The sequence below is a fragment of the Cervus elaphus genome, chromosome 3 (assembly GCF_910594005.1).
Source record: "Cervus elaphus chromosome 3, mCerEla1.1, whole genome shotgun sequence".
NCBI classification, from domain to species: Eukaryota; Metazoa; Chordata; class Mammalia; order Artiodactyla; family Cervidae; genus Cervus; species Cervus elaphus.
Window position 1 is genome coordinate 26,755,848 of NC_057817.1, and position 6,881 is coordinate 26,762,728.

Below are 6,881 nucleotides of genomic sequence, written 5' to 3' on the forward strand. Positions count from 1 at the left end.
CAAACGGGAGAACCCAATGTAAGATGAGGTGCTGATACCTCCCTGAACCTGGATTACTTTCTTTGCCCCCCAAAACAGTATCATTTTGAAGAAGATGAAGGAGGAAGGCTTGGTTTGGTATATTCTAACACAGTGGTTGTCACATTGTGGTTCCTGGATCAGCAGCAATAGTGTTCTCTGGAAACTGGTTAGTAATGCAAATACTTAAGCCCCACCCTAGACCACATGAATAAGAAATTCCTGGGATGAGGTTCAACCATCCATATTTACAGGCCCTGGAGATGATTCTAATACATGCTCGAATTTGAGAACCACCGTTCTAAAGGAATTTTTTACTCCCATCTCGGAACACTTTTCTCTCTTTGGCCATATTGCTGCTGGGGCCAGCGGGCAGGGTATGCAGATGTAGGCTTGGACTTGGCATTAGTCTGGGGAAGGCCTGGTGTGGAGACAGGTGAGGAGTTTCCTCATTCTCACCTCACAGGAGCCTGGAGAGCAGCTTTGGAGAGCCCTGGAGCAGAGGTCAGGATGGTGGGCATATTTTAAGGGCATGACTCAGAGGGCCTTGGCCCTACAGGAATGAGATCATTACAGCTGGTCTTGCCCACCAGATAGCGCAGGAACCACTGAAGAGGTATGTGACAACTCAAGAAAATATTAGGAGCAGCTAAAAAGATTCAAGTAGTGTACTAAAAATTTACTTACTGAAACTAAAACTATTATCTTCAACAACAACAAGAATCAGCATATTTATTGAAAGAAAGAAGTCTGTTCACCGCCGGTACTCAAATTAGTGGCTTGGCAGAACAAGTGGAAAAATATTTCAAAGCACAGAGCAAATAATACAAAGAAATGGAAATAATGAGGAAAATATGAGACTTGGAGAATGGACCCAGTAATCCTAACATTCAAATATATTAGTTCCAAAAAAAAAAAAAAAGGCATAAAAGAAGGAGAGGCAGTAATTTAAAAATAGGATATTTTGCTGACCCGAAGAAAGTTCTGCCTTGCAGACTGAAAGGGCACATAGGAAGATACAAAAAGAGAAGGGAGACATCTATGCTTGGAACTCCTGAAGTCCAAGATTAAAGAAAGACATTTTCAAGTATCTAGACAGAAAGAACAAGTTATCTACAAAGCAAAAAGGATCAGATTGACACAGAAGTTTTCATCTGCAGCACTGAAATCTAACAGTGCATATATACTAGGAGAAAAGGATGGCTACCCCAGAATCTCATACCCAGCTGAGGAAGCATTCAACTGTTAGTGCAAAAGAAAGATACATGGAGATATAAAAGATTCAGAGGGTATATCAATTCCATTTCTCACCTGAGGAAAATACTCAAGAAAATTTTGGTTAGAGAACAGATGAGTAAAGATAGGGGAAGATGAAAAAGAGAAAGAACAAATCTGGTAAAATATTATACTGCTAAATGTTTATGGAGATTGATAGGCATCTAATTATATCTAGAACCATAAATATACTATTTCAGCAAAACCTAGGAATCAGAAGCAGAGTGAAAGAGGTAAGTAAAAGAATTCTAAAGGTCTCTTTCATTGAGGTGAAAGTGACAGGAAATAAAACACATTAATGAAAGAAATAATTGGTATATTTTCAAATAATGGTAAAGAAATACATATTTGATTATCAGTGCTGGAAAGGAAGATTACTATCAAAGGAATGGAGAAGTATAGTATTAATAGAACTTTCAAAATAGCAAGGAAGGAGAGGAAGTGGAATGAGTAACGACTTGCTCAAAATAGCAATAACATAGAAAGATCGAAGAACAATAAAATATAATGAAATCTGGGGCTTCCCTGGTGGTCCAGTGGCCAGAACTTCGCGCTTGCACTGCAGGGGGCGCAGGTTCGATTCCTGGTAGGAGAATGAAGACCTTGAATGAGGCCAGGTGTAGCCAAAAAAAGAAAAAAAGAGATGAAATCAAATGTGCCATTCATTCCACTTGTGGAATCATAATTAATTCAGAAGAACACAGAGAAGAGGCAAAAGGGAACAAAGAACAGATGGGACAAATAGAAAACAATAGAAAGATGGTAGACTTAAACCATATCAATAATCATACTAAGTGTAAATTGTTTAAGGACTTCCCTGATGGAACAGTGGGTAGGAATTAGCCTGCCAATGCAGGGAACACGGGTCCAGTGCCTAGTCTGGGAAGATTCCACATGCCATGAAGCAACTAAAGCCTGTACGCCACAACGACTAAGCTCATGCTCACTAGAGCCTGTGCTCTGCAACAAGAGAAACCACAGCAATGCGAGGCCTGTGCACTGCAACTAGAGAAAGCCCACAGGCAGCAGCGAAGACCCAGTGCAACCATAAATAAGTAGATAATAATAAAATAAATGTAAATGGCTTAAGCATTGCAATTTAAAGGCAAATATTATTACATGTGATTAAAAAGGCAAGACCCAACTATATTCTACTTACAAGAAACCTGTTTTAAAGAAACAAATACATTAAAAAAATAGAATAATGAAAAAAGTAGAATGATGAAAGAAGGTATAGCTTGTTAACAGTAATTGGAAGAAAGGCAGTGTGATTATAATAATATTAGATGAGATAGATTTCAAAGCAAAGTATTTTACGAGGGATAAAAAGATGTTTTATAATGATAAAGAGGTCAGTTCATTAAAAGAGCATGACCTAATGTTTATGTACTTCCAAAACGAGCTTCTCAGACTCAGATAAAACAGTTAATATCAGTTACCAGTGAAGGGCGGGGGGTCAGTGTAGGGGTGGAGGAGTGGGAGGTACAGACTATCGGGTATAAGGTAGGCTCAGGGATGTTGTCAACATGAGGAATACAGCCAATGTTTTGTAATAACTGTAAATGGAAAGTAACCTTTAAAAATTGTGTAACAATTTAAAAATTATTTTAAAAAGAACTTCAAAAATATGTGAAACTAAAACCAAATATAAAAATCCACAATTATTTTATCATCTCTCTTTCAGTAATTGATAGAACATTTGAAAAGTCAGTAAGGACATAGAAAATTGAACAATAACAGTAAATAATTTGACCTAATTGATATTTATAGATACTCCACCCGAGTGGAGTATTGTTTCCAAGTGCCCACTAGACATTTACAAGATAGACCACATTCTGGACAGTAAAATAAGTCTCAGTAAGTTTAAAACAATGCCAATCAAACAAAGTATGTTCTCTGATCAAAATGATTTAAATTAGAAATATAAAACAGAGGGACTCCCCTGGTGGTACAGTGGTTAAGAATCTGCCTTGCAGTGTGGGGGACATGGGTTCAATCCCTGGTCCAGGAAGATCCCACATGCCACGGAATGACTAAGCCCGTACACCAGAGCTGCTGAGCCCACGTGCCATAGCTACTGAAGCCTGTGCGCCTAGAGCCTGTGCTTCACAGCGAGAGAAGCCACTGCAAAGAGAAGCCCTTGTGCCCCAGCTAGAAATAGCCTGCATGCAACAACAAAGACCCAGCACAGCCAAAATAAATAAACATTAAGATATATTAAAAAAAAAATAAAACAGATATCTGGAAAGTCCCCTAAATATCAGGAAATGAAGGCACATACTTCAAAACCACCCACAGACCAAAGATGAAAAGTGAAAATATGAAGTATTAATATTTTGAACTGAATGAAACATCCAGATTTGTGGGAGGCACTTAAAGCGCTGCTTGGAGAGAAATTAGCACACCAAACACCTATATCATAAAGAAAAAAGATTTCAAAGACCTCAGCTTTTGCCTTAAGATATTGGAAAGAAGAGAAGATTAAGCCCAAAGTAAGAAACAAGGGAGTTAAAAAGATCATAGCAACCCACTCCAGTATTCTTGCCTGGAAAAATCCATGGACAGAGGAGCCTGGCGGGCTGCAGTCCATGGGGTTACATGACTGAGTATGTGTGCACGAGGGTGGAGGGAGACGGGTTGGTAGCAATAAAGTGGGAGAACTAAAAAAAAAAAAAAAAAAATCATAGCAGAAATCAGTGAAGTAGGAAACAGAAAAACAATAAAGAAACTCAATGCACCCAAAAAGTGTTTTTTTGTGTGAAGATGAATAAAATTGATAAACCGAAGTCATACATTATCAAGGAAAAAAAAAAAAAAGAACACCCAACTACCAACATCAAAAATGAAAGAACTTCCCTGGTGGTCCAGTGGTCAAGGCTCCATGCTCCCAATGCAGGGGGCATGGGTTTGATCCCTGGTGGGGAGATCCCACATGCCTGCATGCCCCTTGGCATGGCCAAAAAAAAAAGACAATAAATGCAAGAATGGACGTAACCACAGATGTTAACAGATATGGGAAAGGATGAAGGAATATTATGAATAAAATTTTCCTCATAAATTAAAAAAAAATGCTTATGTATTTGGCTGCATCAGGTCTTAGTTGCAGCACTTGAGACCTTCCTTGTGGCCCACAGGCTCTCTAGTTGTAGTGTGCAGGCTTGGAGCACACAGGCTCAGTAGTTTGGGCATACTGGCTTAGTTGCCCTGCAGCACCTGGGATCTTAGTTTCCTGACCAGGGATCGAACCAGTGTCCTCTGAATTGCATGGCAGATTCTTAACCACTGGACCACCAGGAAAGTCCTGAATCTTGCCCCTAAATTTGACAATATAGATGAAATGGACAATTTCACAAACTACTAGAGCTCAGGTAAGAGGAAATAGGTAGCCTGAAAAACCCTAAATATATTTAAGAACTTGAATTTTGAAAACCCCTTTCCAAAGAAAACTCTGGTCTCTGGTGGCTTTACTGCTGAACTCTACCATACATTTAATTTTTTAAAATGGCACTTCTACAAACTCAGAAAATCAGTGAAGGGAATATTTCCCAACTAATTCTGAGGCCAGAATTGCACTCATATCAAAATAAAGGAGTTACAAGAAAATTACAGATCAATAGTTCCTGAGAACAGAGATGCAAAATTATTTTTAAAATTTAGTAAATAGAAACAAATGATACATTTAAAAATGTATCAGCATTAAGTAGGATCTATTCCAGAATGTTGACTCAATGTAATTTACATTACTGAAAGTTTAAAAAAGGAAAAAAATATGATCATCTCAGTAGATGCAGAAAAAGCATTTGACAAAATTAAACATCCATTTATTTTTATTTTATATTTTGGCCATGACACATGGCTTGCAGAATCCTGGTTCCCTGACCAGGGATTGAACCCAAGCCCACAGCAGTGAAAGCATTGAGTCCTAACTACTGGACTGCCAGGGAATTTCCTAAACATCCACTTCTGGCAGGAAAAAAAAAAAAAAAAGAAAAACTCTTAGCAAAGTAGAAACAGAAAGGAACTTTCTAAACTTCATAAAGGGCATCCATGAAAAACCTACAGTAACATTAATATGAAAATCTGAATGCTTCTCCCTGAGATCAAGGCAAAGATGTCTACTATCATTACTTCTTTCCAACACTGGAGGGTCTAGGTAGTGCAATAAGGCAAGAAAAAGAAATAAAAGGCATTAACATTGGAAAGGAAGAAATAAAATTATCTATTTGCTGATGACATGACCATCTCTGTAGAAAATACTTTGGAGTCTTCCAAAGTAAGCAACTCCTAGAAATAATTAGTACATTTAACAAGATTTAAAGATACAAGGATAATACTCAAAAATCAGTTGGTTGGGACTTCCCTGGTGGTCCACTGGCTAAGAATCTACCTGCCAAGGCAGGGGACACAGATGTGATCTCTAGTCGGGGAGTTTAGATTCCCACACCTGGGGGGCCAACTAAGCCCCTGTGCCCCAACTACTGAGCCTGCACGCCATAGAGCCTGTGCTCCACAGTGAGAAGCCACTGCAATGAGAAGCCCGTGCACCACAGCTAGAGAGGAGCCCTGCTCACTGAAATGAGAGCAAGCCCACACTCAGCAATGAAGACCCAGGGCAGCCAAAAAAAAAAAGTTGACTTCACTATAGTAGCAATTAACAATCAGAAATTGTAATTAAAAATATCATTAAAATATATGAAATACTTAGGGGAGATTCTGACAAAATGTGCAAATCCTGTGCACTAAAAACTACAAAATGTTACTGCAATAAAATAGAGAAGACCTCAGCAAGTGGAGAGATATAGTATATCAATGGATGGGAAGACTTAATTTTGTTAAGACGTCAGTTTTATCCATATTGGTCTACAGCTATAATGTGTAATTCCAATCAAAATCCCAGCAGACTTTTCTTTCTTTTTTTAAGAGAAACTTAGAAGCCAATTCAAAAGTTTATAATGAAAATTCAAAGGACTTCAAATAGGCAAAATGACTGAAGAAGGTTGAATGACTTACACTACCTGTTTTCAAGACATTATAAAGCTACAGTAATCATGAACGTGTGGTGCTGGTGTAAAGAAAGACCAAATAAATAAGTGGAACATAATAGAAAGTTAAGAAATTGAACTATAATTGCAAAGTCAAATGCAATGAAAATCACCGCAGTGAAAGCATCAAACCCTAACCATTAGACTACCAAGGAGCTCCCTAAATGTCCATTTCATAGCTATGGAAGCTGAAGCTCATGAAGTTAAAAGATTTGGCTACGTCTGGATAGGAGGTTCTTCTCCTGGGTCCTCTGAAGGAAAGAAGGCCAGCTATGTGCTCTCTGAAAACGTGCTGGAGATTGCCAGGATTAGAAGGATGAAAGGGCTGTAGAAATTTGATCTGAAGGAGGAGAGGTAGAAGGAGGAGTGATTTGAGTTTTGGGCAGATTGGGGTGGCATAGAAAAGATGAGGAGGGTATCACTCAGCCCCTCCCATCACAAAGTCCTGCCTTTGCAGGCACACTCTTCAATCATGCCTGTCAAAAGTGGGTCGTCAACATGTTGTTCAGTTGCTAAGTCATGTGTGACTCTTACCCCACGGACTGC

At 38.7% G+C, this 6,881-nt stretch overlaps 1 protein-coding gene across 2 annotated transcripts in view; it reads left to right on the forward strand.

The window, feature by feature from the left end:
- The window catches only part of CSAD (cysteine sulfinic acid decarboxylase), a 49,730-nt gene that overhangs the window by 35,509 nt on the left and 7,340 nt on the right, over nt 1-6,881 (forward strand). The window lies entirely within an intron of this gene.